Source organism: Spea bombifrons, chromosome 5 (genome assembly GCF_027358695.1).
Source record: "Spea bombifrons isolate aSpeBom1 chromosome 5, aSpeBom1.2.pri, whole genome shotgun sequence".
Classification (NCBI taxonomy): Eukaryota; Metazoa; Chordata; class Amphibia; order Anura; family Pelobatidae; genus Spea; species Spea bombifrons.
Window position 1 is genome coordinate 22,201,403 of NC_071091.1, and position 21,957 is coordinate 22,223,359.

The 21,957-nt window shown below is 36.5% G+C and overlaps 1 pseudogene; it reads right to left on the minus strand.

Annotated features, from left to right (window-relative positions):
• Positions 1-12,901: 12,901 nt before the first annotated feature.
• Positions 12,902-13,263, minus strand: LOC128496989 (60S ribosomal protein L27-like; annotated as a pseudogene).
• Positions 13,264-21,957: the final 8,694 nt, after the last annotated feature.

Below are 21,957 nucleotides of genomic sequence, written 5' to 3' on the forward strand. Positions count from 1 at the left end.
ATATACTTTTGTGGGGTTGGCTAAAACTTGTGGGCTGCTAAACCTTTCCAAAAGCAACATCGGCACAGCAAAAACACAACGGTGAACAATTCGCATCCGGAACCTGTAATGGGCATGCTGTGATTTGTGTTACGTATAGTCCAAATAACACAAAAAACATATCCACATTTGATATTGCCATAATCTGGAGACACGGGTGAAAATATTTTGGTGTATTTCTCTGCAGCTGCACTTAACCTCTGTGAGAAATCCTAAGGAACACACAAGCATTTAAATTCTCTTGCATGTCCCTTGAAATTCTCACAAATGACTGTAAAAATGTAATTTTGCTTTTTTGCAGCAATTATATAAAAAGGCCCCTCTCTTTTCTTGCACCCATCTTTTTTTCACATCATTAAAAAATTAATTTGAAAAAAAGTCCTTCATGATGTCACACCTTGTTCATATTAAATGCTGGCAACAAATTATGTTCCTCCTATTCTAAATTCTGGTCCTCCACAATAATCCAGCGCTCACAAGATGCGCAGGTTCCTACAAATTAAGTAAATCTTCAACAATCCGGCCCTGGCAGCATCCCAACATTTAAGGTTTAAGCCGCCCACCTACCACACTGGTGCCTCATGTGTGGAGAAGATATTAAGAAGAATAATAGGCAATTCAGTCTCACTGATTCAGCTCCATAGTAATACAACCATGTTAAGATTAGACTCGCCAAAATCTGAGTACTTGTTTGGGTTAAGCAATATATGGCCAAGTAGAATATTTATTGGTGCTCTCAAATAGTGTTTGCTAGGCATGGGTGGATTTCCTTTGTCGTATGTACTCAGCAGCACTCACACATTTAAATGTATATGCTTTATAGGGTGTGCCTCCTTTCTTGTATTTTTTCCACCCATAACCTGTCCAAGGGACAATATCATTTGCTATTTTTCATGCATGGCTATCCCGTGGTACTCTTCTGCCTGTTGACATTTAAGAAGAACTCAGATTAAATTAACTATGCAGCTACCCAACAAGAAGATTATGTCCCTTTCTTAGTTGAAATTCCAGTGTTACTACTACAGTGTTTTGGATTAAAGATCCTAATGCTGGGATATCCATAAGAAGAACCAATATTTAGTTATTTTAAATAGTTTTACACATGTGAATAACAATCATATTTTATTTTTCCTTTGACCTCTTTTAATGAAATATGTAAAAATGTTCAGTACATTTCCAGATAATAAGTGAAATAGGAGAGGACAGGTGACTTCCTGAAAAGGAAAGTAAATATTGAAATATATATATATATATATATATATAGGGTATATATCTATATAGGGTAGTAGAAGCATTATTAAACACTCATCCAGAAGGCTTGTTTTTCCCTCAGAAATCTCATGGTGCTGCCACAACCACAAGGGATTCTGGGTAGGCGCATGCAAATAAGGTTAACAATTATCACCTTTGCCTCTATATCCACTTTATACATGAATCCCTTGAAAATAATTGCCCGTAATTGAGAAGCCTGGGAAAATAAAATGTGTGCATCAATGCTCAAATGTACAGAAGAGTCACATTGAAAAGAAGACGCTACATGTCACACGCTACATGTGTACATATACCTCTCCTCGTTTGTCTGTGTGTCATGCATGCCTGCCTGTCTATCTATCCTAAATATAAAAAAGGCATATGTGGAGTCAACAGTCCAAAGGAATTGACTCCTAAATATATAACAAACATAATTTATCTTGCTTTATTAACCCTCAAATATTATGTAATCACACAACGTTGTAAGACCAATTTGTGAAAGATGTTCATGGTGTCCTTCAGCAGGAAAACATATCATTCCTAAATGTTAGTATTTTCTTTGATTTCAAAATTAAATACACTGGGTTTTTTTTTTTTTATATCGTCTATGAATTCCCTGTTCCCTGCAGCTACAATGAACCCTTTCTTGGCTAAAATAGGATAAATCCTGTCTGTAGGAGGTCTGTGAGAGGATTATAAAGGTGACAGAGACACTTTTAAACAAAGGGGGTTGCAGAACATTAAACTTACTTTCCAGGTCACACAGGGAGTCGCTGTGGTAGTGAGGGAGTCACTACTCTGTCTATCCTGTCTCCTGTGACAGGGTAACCTTCAAAGGAGGCAGAAACAAGCCCATCACCATAACAACACTATTTGTAGATTGCATCTTTTTTAGTTTAAAAAATGTGTAGATATCTATGCACTTTGTTTTCTTTACTACTTGTCTTATTTTCTTTTGTAGCCTCTCCTTTGAGTAAGCAGAAGAACTTTGAGAAAGAAAAAAATTGTGGAAAACCAGATTTATCACATGCATGATTTGTTTAACCAAAATTTACTGCAAGAGGTGGATTCATCTTAATACAGTGATCCTATCTCACCAGCAAAGATGATCTACCAGGTAAAATCGTCTTTTTAGCTCAAAATACTGAATGGACCTTCTGGAAATGGTTTAATTTTATGCCATTCATAGCTCCAGACTTCACTTGCACCTAAAAAAACAATGATCAGTATTGTTATTATTGTATCTACTATTGAGGGTTGGTCAATGTATTGCTTGTGGAGCATAAATCACTCACGCAAATTTAATTTGTGAAAAGATTTAGGTGAAACATTATTTTACATGATATCACCTGTTATAATTATTATTATTATCTAATTTGTGTCTAATAAATATAGGAAACTTCTTTCTTTTCATATTGTGTCTCCATTGTCTTTCCCAGTCAAGTGCACCAAATGTTTATTGAAACATTTTAGAAGCATACCAGGGAACTCTCTGGCTCCCCTTGTGGGATGCATGTATGAGGTCCCACTGAGGACACACGCCATTTTTTGGGGCGAAGTGGACAGTGAGTGAGGTGTGCCAGCAACCTGAAGCTTCCCTCAAGTAACCCAGAGAAGGAGTGCTTTCACCCGGAGTCTTCGGGCGAAACGAGGTTTTGCCCGAAGTTCCCAGGTATGCTTATAAGCCCATATAACTAGGCCTCACTTTGGGAAAGGTTGGTAACCATGACAATTCCTCCCCATTATCTATTATTATTATTAAGAACAATATGGTTACCATGACAACAAATGAATGTGCAATTTTTACTTAATCCTTTGTGACTTAGAAGCCTACAGTCAGACAACAGCGGGATCATCTGTGTTCCTATACCTACCAGCAAAATTAATCAAACGACAAATTTTAGCACGTTAAGGCTAGTTAAGAACTTGCAGAAGTGATAACAAGCTACCTGTTAATAATAATAAAATAACTTAAAACCATAATAACAGTATGTAAAAAAAATAATATGTTTGTGATTTTTGTTATGGAAAAAAACAATAGTGAAAGCTCTGAATCCTAGTGCCCGTAAGCTATTGCAGTGGCAAAAGTGATACATTTAATTTGAGCAAAGCACAAAATCTCACCTGCCATGTCCCAAAGTCCTTACTGTATATTAAGTTCCATGGCATGGCATACCATGTGAGAATGTGTGCTTTGGCCAAACTGCACTAGTATCAGCATTATTATATATAGTATATATAGTATTTTGGGCTTGGCAGTGGTTTCCTACAGCTACAACATGTAAGCAAGTTTTATTTTACTGACCCATCAGATGTGATAGAGGTAATGCAGTGAGAGAATTTAAACATACATTGAATAGGCAAAAAGCTATTCAAAATGTAAGACAAGACCGAGAAATGATTAAGGTCTGAGTCTCCACATCAGCAAAAAATGGCAGACTAGATTGGTCAAATGGTTCTTATCGGCAGTCATTTCCATGTATCTAACTTTTCGACTGTCATATCCAATATACTGTATTTATATTTAACAACCATAACACTTGCTTAACAGTAATCATACATTTTTTGTAATTATCTATGAATTAGCATAAGGGCTGTGGACAACTGACAATTTGAATAATTCCAGATTCTTGGAATGTATTTGAAGATATCTCACAATATGTTTATTGAATATAAATGAGGATTAATGCTACTTAAGCAGGTTATGAAACAGTTTACGGCTGTGGAGGAAAGGCTTAGCCCTCTAATTGTAAAAGGGGTGAGCACCATATTGCTATGCAATACTTGGTTTTGCCCCCGAGCCCTTGGAACAGGTAAAACAATAAGGACATGGAAAACTTGTTTCAGTTTAATTATGTTCTTCAACAATCAAACTCAACAGTCCTTTCTACCCAGTCAATGTCTAATGCAAACTGTCACTTAAGGAAATCTAATTAAACTTATGAACTTCTTTCAACATAATGTGAATATAAAAGCACTTTTGGAAGAAATGTAATTTAAAATCCTTTGTGACAAATTATGCAATTAGTGGAAACCACTTGTCAGGCCAGCCTTAACCTTTGAGAGTACTGAAATAAATACAAGTGAAACAAATGCAGTGATTGACGGATAATCTGATTCACTATTTAGGTCAAACATGCCAGAAATATGAACACACGCAGCCATAACTTCTAAGTTGAATTTTATTTGTTGTTGAAAAATATTCACTATGACATTTTCATAGAAACATTTAGTACCTAAAACCCTGGTTACAGTATCACAGATAGACACAAGGTTAATTGAGTGGTATATAATATCAGTTGGTGTCATTAAGTTGCATTAAAGTGCACATGATGGCTAAAGTATCCCTGCAATGGGAAGCCATATCTTATATGATTGACACAAAAGTCACAATATTAAATGTGGCATTTTTTCAACTGGATCACAGCTTCAAACTAAGGAGTTGCAGGTTCATATTACTGATTTCATAACACTACAAAAGGGCCAATGCCGGCAAGCTTCTGCTCACACAGCCCTGTCTAATGCATGTTTTTTTTTCAGAGCTCCCGGAACGTTCCAGTGGCAACTACATAAAATTCTTAAAGAAGTATACGAAAGTAAACACTGGTTTCATATCTTGCTACAGACCCAGACCGGATTTTAACCACCTATGGTTAGAATGTCTATTTATTTTGTCAAGACTAACCATGACTTATGTGCCAGTATTAAGGCACCTCAACCTGAAGTCAATTAGGGGCAAGGCTAGGGTTTAGCGGCATTTGTGTCACCTACATAGCTAAAACATATGCACATACTCATATGCAAACTCTCTCCATTCACTGACACATACTGTACATCTCAATCTCTTCTCTGCTATGCACCACTAAACCTAGGCTTATACCTGGCACTCTATAAATATAATAGAACAGATAACAAAGGAGTGGTCAAAAAGAAGAGTGAAGCCCTCCAGCTAGGTCAACAATAGTGCACAATATCTACTGCTTCTAAACACAACAAAACCCATACTGTACGTAGCTAGCCAAAATGCTGTAGTACCCACCACTAGGTCACCATAGTCATTTACAAAAAACACATACTTTTAAATATATGTAAAACTTTTATTTCAAAACCACATAAAACTTTTAGTATTAAAATATGAGTACTTGCATTTTTACATATCTACATATCCATAATATTGATAGCATCCTCGTTATGTTTAATGTAACTTTAGTAGTGGCAGTCGCATCAACCCAAACATTTCATGCAGAGAGAACTTGATTTGCAGAACTCCTTGGCCAACGTTCAATACAGACAGTGCGTCACAGATGGTATCAGTGTAAAGCTTCTGCTGTCTGACGTTGCTCAAATGAGCCACTTAGCTTACAAAAATGTATCAGTTCAGTTCATTTGATGAAGCTCATTTCTCCACATGCCTGGCGCAGATTTTAGCTGGAAATACATTTTACTCTACACAGTATGAACAATTTCCATAAACTTTGAAGCTTACACATTGTTAAAGCAATAGCTGCCGACGCATGAACACATCCATGTGCATTAAGAATGTAAAATACTTCTGGCCAGGCTAGATAAGCCAGTCAATTTAAGAAATTTATTTCAACCAGTTACATAAGTAGAAGGCGTTTCAAATGCAGATTCAAATTAACCTTGCGGTGTTGAATTTACAGATTATTTTCCTTATACCGAACTAATTTCTGTGTCATCACAATAATGGATTCCTTATCTCTTTTATTATTATATAAACACATAAAGCATAATATTCCAAGAGGTTTAAGTCACAATTTGGTTGTGAATAGAAAAGAATGGATATAATTTTTAATTGATCTGTAGCGGAACTGGCAGAATTATCTCTTTGTTTTAAACCAATGTTGAATATTAATGAACAGGATATTATCTGAAAGTTGAGAATTCTGTGTTTTTCACTGTGCATAGAAGTGGGGTTCCTTTAGTAGATGTTTTCCCAGTGCCTTGCAGTCCAAATGGACAATTATTGGCACCTCTATGAATTCATATGAGAAAATATATTTGAAGTATATTCCTACTGATATATTAAATTTTTAGTATACCTGGGAGACTGGGAACAGGAAAATGTTCAATCATGCCTTCCTGTGTCACAGGGGTATACGTTTTAGGTAACACACAGGCCAATTCCCTTAGTCAGTCATTACAATGGGAAAGACCAAGGAATATAGCTGTGATGTGCAGTAAAAGGTTGTTGAGGTTCACAAAATGGGAAGTGGCTCTAAGAAAATTGCAAAAGCATTGAAAATGCCATATTCCGCCTTGAGGGCAATAATTGAGAAGTTCCAGTCAACTGAAAATATTTAACAACAATCCAATATCACCTACCTCACTACAAGTCTTCCATTTGCTAGACACTACTAGAGCTTTTTGATAATAAACGCCAGAGGTGCGTTTGGCGCATACAGAGAGGAAGCCATGTGGAAAAGTACACAGTTGAATATGGGGGTGGTTCTTTAATGTTTTGGGGATGTTTTTTTTGTTAGGATACATGGCATCATTGACTCATTAGATATCAACAGATATTAAGTGAACACCTGACTGCCTCTGTCAGAAAGCTTAACATATTTTAGGAGGACAATGATCCAAAACATACATCAAAATCAACACAAAAAAATGGTTTACTGATCACAAAATCAAGGTCCTAACTTGGCCATCCCAGTCCCCTGACTTTAACTCCATAGAAGACCTGTGGGGTGAACTAAAAAGGAGAGTCCACCAATGCTGACCTTGAAATTTGAAGGATCTGGAGAGATCTTGTATGGAGGAATGGTCTCAGATCCCTTGCCATGTATTCTCCAACCTCATCAGGCATTATAGGAGAATACCCAGAGCTGTTATCTTGGCAAAGGGAGGTAGCACAAAGTATTTTGCTCATATTTTCATGGGTGCCAATTAGTGGTGGGCACTGTAACTGTGCAGTACTTAAATAGGCTACTCATAAAGTACGTTAATGTGCATTGTTCATCTGCAGGGCTGCATGGGACAGTAAACTGTCCTTTTTAATACACAATGAAAAAATAACTAAAAATGTATTTCTTCTGCACATTAGCTAGCGAGTTGACAACAATAATTATGACAAATTTCTCTCTCCTAACTGTGCAATTAATTTTGACATCATAGGCATCTGCTGTAACTTGTCAATAGATAAGGAGCTTAACTAATTCATATACATTATGAATTATTACATTATTACTCTGTACATTGAATAGTGTTACCTTATTAGAGATACTACACAGTAAAATGTAGGATTTGGGAAAGTGTCAGGTCCACTATAATGAAGGATCTTGCTCATTATATTTTCTTGAGGTACATTACTTTCTAGGTAATTCATACCCTGCGTCTTAGCACCACTTCTGGCCACTGCTCCTCATTAACACACCAACACAGGTTTCATGCCTTTACACTTCGGCAATTATGCCCCAAGTAACAAGTTACAGGAATAAATATAACCTATATTGCACACTTATGTGTTCAATATGTCCTATAGTCACAGAATAAAATCTAACTACCAATATTAGAGCAGGATTCAAAAATATGTTTTCTATAATGTAAATACTATTTTTCAGTGTATTTCAGCAATTCATTTAACGTCATGAGGAGTCTAAAAAGAGAGATGTACAATGCACTACTGATCTACAGGACTGGAAGTTTTTGCATTACTGCTTGTCTCTTATTGTGTACCTCTGCTGAAGCTGCATTAAGTGATGAAAATTGTGCTAGATTTTTTTTATGTTTGATTTTTTTCTTCTTCTGTGAGCCTGTTTTCCATATAATAAAGATTTAAGTAGCCAAATAAAAAGGATCCACTTAAATGTTTGTTATCTTTTTGGGGAATCTATGGCTGACTCTACAGCACATTTTGCAATGTGCTATATAATTTTAGAAGCATTTTGGCTGATCAAATAGCAATTAAAGAGAATTCATTAACATAACATGGTAATCAGGCAAACTGGGCAACTGCTAGGCTTGCCAGTACCTGATGGTGTCTTCCATGTACCATTATTACCCCTCTTGTTAAAGATCCTGTCTTTTCATACGATGAGGATATTTGTTGGATACACCCAGGTGCACAATGAAAAAGAGAGTAGTGAGCTGGCATGCATGTCCAGCAGGTGGCCAATTGTACATCATTTATTAACCACTGACCTTAAAGGCACTTTGATCTCTGATATGGAATCTTTGGTATCTGAGTGGTCCTTTTAAATTTCCATGGTGTACATTTGCCCCTTTCCCTACCTGCAAGCCATTTGCTTTGCAGAAGCTTTGTTTAGCTGAAGACATCTCCTGACACTTGGTATACTTGCTGTCAGTCAGCTCGAGTGCTGGCCGGGTGAAAGTCACTGGGGAACTAACTATACTCCCCAAGCACATGCATGGAGAGTGCCCATTGGTGTTAATATTGAGCTCTGCTTTACAGCATACTATATCCGGTATGTAGTATAGCAGACACATGCTCCAAATATGCACAAAGAATTAAAATAATCCCCCCTCAAAAAAATGATAACCCCTTTTTCTCCTGAATACTCGAACATGCTGGTTTGGGACTAGTTTTACATATTAATTAGTTTTAAGATGGAAAAAATCCTATATATACTATATTTCCCGAACCCCACAACAACCTAGAAATAAATATATATATATATTTTTATCTAACAAAGTACAGAATTTTCTCTTTACACAATTTAAACAAATTCCTAACAGGAAGCATTTTTCAAGACTAAAACAAGTATGGATAAATGATATTTACAATTGTTATTCCCAATTATGTGGCATAAAATAACTTCTAAATCTTTCTTTGTGCCATTTTAATGTTTACCTTTTACAAAATACATATTAAAATGTAAAATTATCATTATTCCGTCCCTGCTTCTGTAGCAGGAAAGGAAAATACATCAGTATTTTAGGAACAGAACAGGAAACAGAAAACACTAGGCCCATTTTGTTTACACACAAACCGAGGGCTCTATGCTACATTTTAACAATCCATTCTGTGAATAATTTATACGTAGAGCGTAATATCTTCCTAAATAAAAGTACACAGTATATGAATTATTTCAACCGGGAGGGAAAATTGACAGCTGGAGTAAATACCGATAACACTTACTTCATCAATTATTACTGAGAATTACTGAGAGAAATTTAACTCAATGAAAGAACATGAGCACATGCAGAGCAATTAGCATTTTAGGAACCTTCCTGGTTGGGTCACCAAAGACGTTTCCATTCTGCCAGGGTTTGCTTCAGATAGAGGTCGGTTTAACCCACATGGGGCATGGCTAGCTGCACATATGGGCAGGATAACCCCAGGCTGCCTTAAATGCCCTGTGAGTAGAAGGAGAGTGGGGCAGAGAGTGGGTATGGACTTACATTACTCCCCTGGTCGGACATGAGGGCATTTATTTATGAAAAGAGACTAAAAAGGTTGTATGTATGTATGTATGTGTATATATATATATATATATATATATATATATATATATATATATATAGATATGCTACAAAAATGGTGTTTTAGAGGTGATATTATAACATTGTGAGAATATGTGTTGATGGCCCATATAAAGACCTCTCCACTGACCTGTTCATTAACAGGAATGTACAAAGAACAAGAGGTCATCCTCTGAGACTGGAAGAGCGAAGATATCATACACAACAAAGGACAAGATTCTTTATTACAGAAAGGGGAATATCGGTATAAAATTCACTGCTAAAAAAGGTGGTTCTATCAAACACATTGGAAGCCTTCAAAAAAAGGTCTGGATATTTTTGTTAGAAAAGCAGAACATACATGAATAAACATTAATATTTTAGAGCTTCTTGATCCAAACAGAAAAGCAAAATCCGACATGCATGGAGACATGCTTGGCCAGTCCATTACCTTTAACCTCAGCTTCTTTAGCAAGGCAGTGGTCATCTTGGAGGGGTGTTTGGGGTCGTTATCATGTTGGAATACTGCCCTGCGGCCCAGAATCAGAAGGGAGGGGATCATGCTCTGCTTCAGTATGTCACAATACATGTTTCAGTTTCAGGGTCTTAGCAATCTTCTTATAGCCTAGACCAGGGGTTCTCAAACTGCGGCCCTCCAGCTGCTGCAGCACTACATCTCCCATACTCCTCAGCCAGCCCCTTAGCTGAAGGAGCATTATGGGAGATGTAGTCCTGCAGCAGCTGGAGGGCCGCAGTTTGAGAACCCCTGGCCTAGACCATCTTTATGTAGAGCAACAATTCTTTTTTTTCAGATCCTCAGAGAGTTCTTGGCGATGAGGTGCCATGTTGAACTTCCAGTGACCAGTATGAGAACGATAACACCAAATTTAACACACCTGATCCCCATTCACACCTGAGACCTAACGCTAACAAGTCACATGACACCGGGGAGGGGAAATGGCTAATTGGGGTGTACTCACTTTTGTTGCCAAGGTTTAGACATTAATGGCTGTGTTGAGTTATTTTGATGGGAAAACCAAATTATACAGGCTGTACACTCACTATTTTACACTGTAGCAGAGTGATATAATAAAATATTTACAAAAATGTGAGGGGTGTGAGATACCGTATATACATCAGCCATAACATTATGAGTGGTTTGGATATATTAGGCAGCAAGGGAACGTTTCATCATCAAAGTTGATGTGTTAGAAGCAGAAAAAATGTAAAGATCTGAGCAATTTTGACAAGGGCCAAATTGTGATGGCTAGATGACTGGGTCAGGGCATCTTCAAAACTGCAGCTCTTGTAGGGTGTTCCCCAGTCTGCAGTGGTCAGTACCTATCAAAAGCGGTCCAAGTAAGGAAAAGCGGTGAACCGAAGTGGTGTAGCTGAAGTCGCTGAAAAAGTTAATGCGGGTTCAAAACATACAGTGCATCACAGTTTGTTGCGTATGGGGCTACGTAGCTGCAGACCAGTCAGGGTGCCCATGCTCACCTCTGTCCACTGTCGAAAGTGCCCACAATGGGCGCTTGAGCATAAAAACTGGACCATGGAGCAATGGATGAAGGTGGCTGGTCTGATGGATCATGTTTTCTTTTACATCACGTGAATGGCCGTGTGGGTTGCTTACATGGAGAATACATGGAAACAGGATGTATCCATGGAAGCCCCACCTCACAACTTATAGGACATAAAGGATCTGCTGCTAAGATACCACAGCACACCTTCAGAGGTATAGTGGAGTCCATGCCTTGACGGGTTAGGACTGTTTTGGCGGCAAAAGAGGGACCTACACGATATTAGGCAGGTGGTCATAATGTTATGGTAGACCGGTGTATATATATATATATATATATATATATATATATATAAACACGCATATAGTATGTACATACTAAATAGGCCTTATTCTAGGTCTCATGAGCACAGACTGTGTGACTGTGTTCCCTCAACAATTTGCATGTGGCTGTAAAAGTGTAGCTTGTGGCTACATGTCTGTTTTATCGGCCTCTGGCCTTGTCGTTTTGTTTATTGCATTGTTTGAGATCTTGATTTTTAGTGTTCTGTAAAGCAAATAATGCTACACTGGTTCTATGTATGACACCTCTGAACCTTTTCTTTTTTTCTTGGCTATCCTCACATCTTTTCTCTGGAAAGAGGTGTAACTTAAAATTAACAAGTAAACGTTAGAGCCTTGTGAGGAGGAGGCTTGAGCTGTTTAGATTAGGTTGAATTTTCTGACTCACCACAGTATCATAGAAATGTTAAGTCATTTGAACATTTTAAGTAGAAGTTTCCTAAATGTTCATTACATGCACGCATGCTCTTTCAGTGCTTTCAGTAATAATTCTAGAATTCCATTTATGCTCTTTGAAAAGGATCACTTTAAATCTCTCTTTATTCTCCACGTGAGGCAATGGACCTTGTTGCTTTTGATAGGCATAATAATAAAATACAACATAACATGGATTCATATAGAAACATAGAAATTAGATGTAGAATTACTGAAATCAATGACTCATGAAAAGTACTCAAACAAGTATAACCTTTAGGAAATAAAAATATCAGGCTTTATATATACAAAGATTAGCAATTACCATGATTCATGTGTTTTATGTCATCTTACAAGCAACGTTATTGCCTTTTCTGCTCAGTAATGTTTTCTAATGGATCAAACATACTCCAGCCAAATGTCCCAGTTCTCAGGGGACAGTCCTTGAATTTAATATTTCTCCTTTCTTAGAAGTAAAACCCTCTTAAGCCTAAAACTAAAGTATTTTTCAACAATAATGTGATCTTATGGTTTAATGGTTTCTATGGTTTTAGTAGCAAAAATAGTTTTTAACAAAGTAAATTCGGTGATAGAAACCACCGTTAGCCTGTCCTTAGTTCTATAGATTGTTATTATATCAATACACATAGCAGAAATACACATATGTTATGTTTATATACTAGACTAAAGGTTTTGTTAATTTATAGTTTCTTCTTAATAGATTTCTTTATCTTTCCTTGTATCCGAATGAGCTTCCTCCATAACTAATTTAATAAAGAATGGTGAAAATCCAAAAAACATGAAGCTAAGATTACTTCTACCTCAATTACGTACATAAGATGGTTTCTAATATTTTTTGTAATTGTTCACCAGTGACACACGAAACGTTTAGAACCTTACTTTGTTTTTGTCTGTTTTGTACCTTTTCTCTTCATATTTAATTTTGGCCACCAAACTAGCCTTGTGCTTCAGAGCAGGGTCTCTGAAAAACATCCTTGTTCACTGCAACATTCTCAAGGGTGATATTAACAGTATCTATTTGGCATGAGGTAATTGTAGTTGTACACTTTCACAAAAGACTGTCTCTTTGACCCCTTTGCAATCCTCTTCTTACTCATAGTGACAGTGATCTTGCAAGAATAGCGGTCTACGCCAGCACCTTGGCATCGTCAATATTCTTTATGATGATAGTTTTACAGCCCGTGCAATGTCCACTAAGGAACTTTACCAAGTTTCATAAAGGTGCCCATTTCCACTCACTTCTTGTTGATGGCTGCCCTGAAAAGAAAGGGGTTTCTAATAACTTATATTGCATTTTTCACTTTGCAAGCACCGTTCCATAGGTTAACTAAAGAACTGTCACAGCTGAAGCTTCTTCCTCTTCAGTTTTTAAATTATTTCATATTTTCAAGCTCTGACATCAAATTTGCCCCTAATGTCAAACACATCCCATGATCTCCGAGTGAAGACCGCATTGGAATATTGCTGCCAGACCAGCTGAAAAATAGCAATCTGAATAGATCACTAAAGCAACATTGAATGTAATAATATCAGGTGGCAGTATTTATATTTTTATTTCATGTGTTTTAGATGTGAGAGATCCTATTTCATTTGTAATATTTGTTTACATTTTGCTGAGATTACATGTGTAAATGATTCACTGTTATGTTTTAAAAAAGCCTTGCATATTGAATTCTGTATTTCTTTCATTTTTCATTTTCCTTCTTCAACAATCATTTGAATATTATGCTAATTTTATGCATTTGTTTAATAATTTTCCTTGTTTAGTTTTATTGCAATAATATAGATCTTGGGAGGAGGGCAAATAACACAATTTTTTTTACAGATTCAGCTGTCCTATATTGTTTACAACTTGGATAAATGAAGCAACTCACCCCAGAATATATTAAGTAATTTGAATAGGGGTTTACTTTGTTTTGGCTATAGGAGAAGGTGCCTTCAGATTACAAAAAATGCTTTCAAAAATATTGTGCTGTTTTCTTTTTTTAAAACAGTTCTTGTTTAGGCATACCATAATGTTTTCAGGCAGCTGCATATTAACCATTTGTATGTTTTATACACAACCTATTAGACAAACACCCTGACTCCTTATGATACTACCTCGTGGTAAACAATAGGATGGTTCATTCTTGATCACACAGCCTGCACTCCACCTAATGTAAGTCTACAGAGGAACGGACTTCATTATCATTTTGATCAATTGATCAGGTAAAGTCACCCAACATATCTCATGACAGACAGATGTTAGAAACTGCTGGGGTTTTTTGTGTGGACGTTTCTGCATCCAAAATCAAATTTTTTTCTTCTTCAACGTCACAGATGCCAATTGTTTAAGCAAAGCAATTATCCCCCACAATAGCTCATCACATGCAGAACAGAACTTCTCTTTACTTGAAACATATTGGTACAAACATAACATTAAGCACTAACAGCCGTGATGCACTCAAACAGCTTGTCTATCCCTGATAGACACAGAGTTAGCAATTAATTGTGTGCGGCAGAAGCAAGATTATTACCTAAAGGATCCAGAATGAGATTGGCCATTGAACGTCAGCTCTGCACATGGCGTCTGCTTGTTTATGAATTGGAAAAGCTAGAATATATGTAGCGAAAATGTAACAAAAAAACCTAAAGAAAACTAAAAATACATGTAGAGTTATAGTGATTTAGTCTGTGGTTAACCTCACTAAAGAACAATGACTCGACAGATGGCGTATAATGTTTAAATTGTATATACCTGTATAACAAATAAAGGCATTGATCTTAAATTTTCCCATAAGATCTAATTGCAGTAGATACACTTAAAAGGTTAAATTTAAAACATATTACATGACCTTAATGGATGTCAACCAGGATGGATAATTGATGTGTTCATAATGCTTGTTTCTTGCTGTTAGGCAGCTGGCTGTATGTTGAATCACTTATAATATTTGCAGAAGGCAAAAACACCTTTTTTGTATTGAAGTTCAGTGTGTTTTTCTTCCCTATGCTGATGAGTAATCCTACTTAATTTAATTGATGTGATGCCTAAGTCATTTTGATTTGCCCCTAAACTATTCTTTATTCTGCATCAAATGAAGTAAAAAGTAATTCATTGTCACAAACTGAACTCCTTTTTTTCAGTGGAGACATTAGCTTTGTCATTAAGGTTACATTTGACCATTATTAAGAGATACTAAGGATTATTATCTAGTTTTAATTATCACTGTTTGAGAAAGCTGTGTGACTCTGTGTTGCTTAATTCAATCACAAATGCCTGTGAGTGGTTGAAGTGATGCAATACATTTGTCTTTGTGTAGATCTGTCACTACTAATTATAAGTTCCTTTGAAAAGTAGATCACAAAAAAGGTGACAGCTGAAGACAGTAATGACATAGTAAAGAACTGTGTGGTGATTTGTAGACTTTGCAAACCAGAGTTGCAGCGCTGTAATTTTACTTGCCATTTTTCAGGAACCACTACGGAAAAATAAAAATGAGTTGAAGATGTAAATTAGCTAGGTCAACCAAGAGCTTCTCTTACTGGAAGCCATATTGTTATTATCTAATAGCTACTCGCTATTGTGTAGGATTTTGTGCATTACACAATGAGTTATTTTATCCATACAACATTTGAGATACTGATTAAATATGGACATGTTTGTCAAACTGGCCATAACACGTATCTATCTATCTACCATGTTTGGATTCATGATTCAATATCTGGACATCAAAATAGAAACATCATTACAAAAAGCTACATTATTTTAACTTTAATTTATCGACAAGCTCTTAACCTCAAATAACCAAATTTTTTTAAGACGGCATCAAAATGAGACACAAAACTAGAAAGCACTTAGCTCTAGATCAACAATAAAAGATTTGCTAATCCATAGATTTATTTAAAAAAACAAGAATTATCAAGAAAAAAATCAATTATTATTAGACTAAATTCAAAATTCTCCCCTATTGTTTAGAATATTAAACCAAATATGTTCACTCTGTATTATCAATGGCATTACAATTATATAACAATGAATGCATTTAGTTACCCTAAAAGATGTGACCGTTGCCTTTTTATACACCCCTCTTTTAGTTTAAAATGGTGCACAAATGTGTGAGATTATTTTAGCCAAGAAAAGGCACAGTGCTAGTATGACATAAAAACACATTTGATGCAGAGAAGAACCATTCAGCCTGTCTAGTTTTCACATTTTTCCTTATGTAAAGACTAACATTTTATCTCCTTTGAAATTAATGTCCCTCCTGTACCTGTTAAAGTATTTTAATGTTTCACATCACATCTCCTATCTCTCTTCTTTCCTCGCGCTTTGTTGAGCATAGTCTCTTCCTTTGGGAAACCCTAGGGTCTTAGAGTAAATGGTAAGTCCATATGTGGACCTTCCTGCTCATAGGACATGTAGAATCCAGCCACACCTCACTGATGAGGCTCAGAAGAGCCTGAAACAAATGTCTTGGGATTAATCTCATACGCTTAAGTGGGGACTCATTATAAGGCAAGCTATTTATAGTATTGTCCATTCCAAGCCAAACTAATATTATACAAATGATATACAAATGTTTCTCAAACACAAATGTTTGAAATCCCCACACAGTGATCTGAACTTACTTTTTCATCTTCTTGCTTAGGTAGGGTAACTGGCAGCTAAACAACATGGACTCGTTAAGCAATAAGCGAAGGCACTTGTTATGTGGGCATACTTCTGGTTCAAAGGAAGTTTGGAGAAGCGGTACAACTCCCTGGATTTTTTTTCTTTTTAACTACAACACTAAGAACACTGCATTCATGTCTCTCCTCATCAGATGCAGCTACCATGACTAAGCACCATCTGGTATGAAATAAGTCTTAACATAGTTGCAGATTTCATGGCGGAAAAAGTTTCCACGGATATTGGCTGTTTTGTAAGCAGCCTTCTAGATTGCAAACTCATTTACGCAGGCCCTCCTTACCTTTTGTTTCTGTAAGTTTTTTTAAGTTTTTTTTTAATGGACTACGGACTATTATTATGTCCTAACAGGGAAAAGAAAAAATGTCGGTGCGCTAAGCTAGTCTCAGGCTCAAATAATACAAATGTGTAATATGAGGCCTACCAAACAGGTGTAAGCATGCAGCAAGAAACAGTGTATTGGCTGTACAATGTATACAAAAAACAAAAACTGTCTGCGCTTCTTACCCTAATAAAGTTGGCAACAAATATATAAACATAATATAAATGAGAGGTTTTGGTTATATGAATTGGCCAAAGCATAATTAAGCTCACCCGCCACGTCAAGACACACTCTCAATAGGGTGAGAAGCTACTCTCACCTCCTACATAGTGAGCTTAATTATGCTTTGGCCAATTCATATAACCAAAACCTCTCATTTATATTATGTTTATATATTTGTTGCCAACTTTATTAGGGTAAGAAGCGCAGACAGTTTTTGTTTTTTGTATACATTGTACAGCCAATACACTGTTTCTTGCAGCATGCTTACACCTGTTTGGTAGGCCTCGTATTACACATTTGTATTATTTGAGCCAGAGACTAGCTTAGCGCACCGACATTTTTTCTTTTCCCTGTTTGCACATATTTGAGGTTGTTGGCTCCTCATCAGTCTGGTTGCAGCTTGCTGTCCAGGGGTTAATGGGGAGGAGGTTTAATTGCACCTCCCCCAACACATTAATAAGGTTTTGGTAGCAGTATAAACTGCTTTGTGTGCCCACTATGTAGGAGGTGAGAGTAGGTTCTCACCCTATTGAGAGTGTGCCTTGACGTGGCGGGTGAGCTTAATTATGCTTTGGCCAATTCATATAACCAAAACCTCTCATTTATATTATGTTCATATATTTGTTGCCAACTTTATTAGGGTAAGAAGCGCAGACAGTTTTTGTTTTTTGTATTATTATGTCCTGTTTACTTGTTGCACAGTACTGTGAAATATTATACTCTATAAATCAATAAAACATAGTTTCATAAAAAATAACACGATAAACTTTCCAAAAAAAAGTGATTTACACGCAACCAGTGGAGATAGGTATGCATCACTGAGCTAGCATTTTGCTTTAAATTGCTTTGAAATGTGTATTTTTTTATTAGCCAGTAGAGATAATAATATACAGAAAGAGAAAAACAACAAAGAAACTACTCTCTAATCTTCCTTCTGCAATATTCTAGTAAAGGTCTCTGGATGACTATATACAATCATATCTTCTTGTATACCCTCTTGAGTACCCCAGAATCGGGCATGTCCAGAATGTTTATTATTGTTTTAAGTCTTAAGTCTGATCAACCCCTCCCCCCAGGAACAAAGTACAAAGAGGTCCAAAAAGGTGAAATTTAATGGTGTGCTGCTTTCCCGTTATCATGGTCGTACAATGCCTGAGAGGTCATTTGATTTCTTTCTATATAACTCTCCTATATTTAATCTTCACAGTGGGTTTATATACAATCATTAATCTTACAAAAAAAGAAAGCTGGTTTAGGACTTTGGTTCTTGCGACCATCCTGTAATAAATTATTTCACTTTCCAACTGCCATCCAGAGCAGTGGAGCATTGCTTTTAATGCACTTTCCATTTGATTACGTAAAACTCTTCTGGAAGTGACAGATATTCAGTAATTTGATCTACCAATAGAGACCATGGATCTGGCCTTTTACAAATAGACTTGATTCCCAAGACATTACATTGGATTTTCTTTGTTTCCATTGATGTGTAGTAATATGCTCCAGTGTTTTGTGTTTAATAGAATAACAGAAACAGTCTCATGATGACAAGGGAAATGTTAAGCCTTCACACATGGACCCACATAAATTAATGTTTTCATTCCGCTGTGGGGCAAATGTACATTCCATAGGATATTTTGCCACCACTGAGAAAAAAATGCCCATAGTTAAAACCTCAATGCATTTTACTATAATTTATATTGGAATCATACATTGCCATGTGATATACATCTAGGCCTGGACTGGGCATCTGGTAAATGCCCGATCAGTTGTTACTGTGTGCAGCTGCCGGCTGGATGTGCCCTGCTGCACATTATATGAACATAAAGATGTAAAGTCTTTCCTGTCATGTCAAACAGTCTGCTGAATTTCATTGGGGGGCCACCAGTCTAAAGAGCCACCTCATTATCCTCTGTCCCCTGTATACATCAATGTATATTTAAATATGTAAAAAGTATTGGAAAGAGAGGATGAAATAACATTGGACTAGTGATTGTGCACCTCTTAAAAATATTTTACTGTACTGTTCACCCATGAATTACATTTAAAACATATATTTACCATAGATACATTATACAAATGGTGTGCTCAAGGGTTTGTATTCTATACCTAACCATAGAAGTTTCAAGACTGGATGAGAATCAATTAGAACATATATGTGCAGAATTATGTCAATTAAGGGTTTAAATGTATTGGTACAAAACATATCTTAAATGTAGCAAACACAACATTCTTATGCAGTGATACATTTTTATGTTGGCTATAGCGCCACCTATAGGATTATTTTTTTTACAAACCATACTAAGGAAATAATTGGTCAAATAAAGTCAAATAAATCAGCCTTAATCACATTTTTGGTTGTGATTAATTAAGTATCAATTGTTCATTTTCTGCAGGAATATGACCTGTTTAGGGAACCTTTGATATGTTTTCTTACTTCTGTAAAATACCTCGCACACATAATACAGATCCACGTTTATCTGTCTACCTCTGTTGATCCATGATAGTTTTAAATGTTGCGTAGAGAGCGTAAATATCGTTTTTTTTATCGGTCATAGGGAAGGAGTTCATACATTTTCCATAATCTGGGTTATAGATATTACGCAAGATAAAATATGGTCCCACTGGAAGCACACAATAACTTGCGTTTTTGTGCAGATAAATAAATATAGCTGAAAGTGCCAACAATGGTTTATAGGTCAATTTCAATAATGTCTTACACTAATACTGCCTAAAAAACTTAAATCTTAATGACTCTTCCTTTGTGGAAAGAAGTTTAGTTTCTAAACTTACCAAGCAGTAGCAGTGCCATCTAGTGGATTATCCAAAATACACATGCAAATTTTAAACAGTTTTATCTTAACCTGTACTTCTATAAATTCAGATTAACTAAGCAAGGAAAACGTGAATAAGTCAGAAACTAGTTTGACTGAGGCAAGTTACAGCTATTGTAGAATGCCCCAAGGAGTTTTGGCTTTTGATTACGAGGCCATATCTAGGCTGCCCATTTAGTATGTCTAAAAATGCAACTTATTGTGTTACTTAACACCATCATATTTAATGGCACCAAACAAATGAAATTGAACCCGATGAAAACCTCTGAAGTTTAAAAAATAGAAATCTTCCACTAAAATTAATCTCAAAGGTTTTTTACAAACTTTTACCATTATAATAAATCACAAATGATCACGCCTATGGCAAAAATATGACCACCAGAGGATATCAAACATCCTCATCAGTGTAATGCAGGGCAGCAGGGGTATCAATCTAGACATAACATTGCTGGGGCTCCATGATTGGATACTCTTCTAGGGACAGTCCATTTAGATTTCCAATGAATTTTTATGAATCAACAAAAGATTAGGCAGGGCTGTCCAAATATTAATCCGCTACGTGCTCATTTGTGGCCTGCAGCTACCAACGCGGTGAGCAGCACGAGTACGCTGACCTAAGGGGCTGAGAGTACAGTGGGGGTCACACTACGTTATGTGACCCAGTGGTAATATTGTGGGTCCTCACAGTGAGCTGCAGTGGTGTTTGAGTGCGCGAATGTGGATGTGTAAGTGTGTCAGTTTGTGTGCATAAGTGTGAGCTGTAGAGGTGTGATGATAGAGTGAGTATACATTAGTGTAAATGTGTATGATTTGTGAGTGTGCATTAGTGTGATTCTATATGTGTATGTGATTGTGTATGTGTAAGTTGTTGCATTAGTTTGATTGTGTATGTGTGTGATTAGTATGAGTATGAGTGTGTATGTGTGTGCTAGTGTGAGTGTGAGTGCGTATGTGAGCTATGGAGGAATGATAATAGAGTGAGGATATTTTAATGTGAATGGTGTAAGTGTGCTGGTGTGAATGCGTATGTGTATTTGTGCCAATAATCATGGGTCTGGCCCACAAGCCAATTAGTCCGACAAAATCCGACCCTCTGCACCAGCCACGTTGGACAGCATTTCTCTTTAGTAACTCCCAACTGAAAACAACTGAATTGTTAAGCACATAAGTGAGACAACTCTCTATAACACACTCTTGACTAGGGTCTTAGCATAGTTCAAGTTATTAAATAGAAAAAGATGGGAAAGTAGCATAATTAATGGTTCACTGTACTTTCAAAAGGCTGTCAGAGACAAAAAGCTAATAAGGAGAACAATAGTAAGAATTCCGAGAACAAGATGTAGAGAGCGCTGCTCCATTAGTATTCACGTGGCTCTCTAGTGCATATGTTTTTCTTATTTTAATCTGTAATTTTTTCTGCTTTTAGAAATTAGTCTTAAAATGTTACTCTACCTTATCCTTCCTAATGCTGTGAACACGCTTCTAATGAATTTTATTTGAAGACTCTTAGGAATCTCTATATGTGAAAATAGTAGCCCAGATGTGGTCCCTTGGTTATTATGTAAAGCAATAGCCACCATACTTTGCCAAAGTTCACTAAAATATACACCCACTGGCCACTTCATTAGGTACACCTGTTCAATTGCTTGGTAACACAAAGAGCTAATCAGCCAATCACATGGCAGCAACTTAATGCATTTAGGCATGCAGACGTGGTCAAGACAACTCGTGAAGTTCAAACCGCGCATCAGAATGGGGAAGAAAGGGGATTTAAGTGACTTTGAACGTGGCATGGTTGTTGGTGCCAGACGGGCTGGTCTGAGTATTTCAGAAACTGCTGATCTACTGGGATTTTCATGCACAACCATCTCTAGTGTTTGCA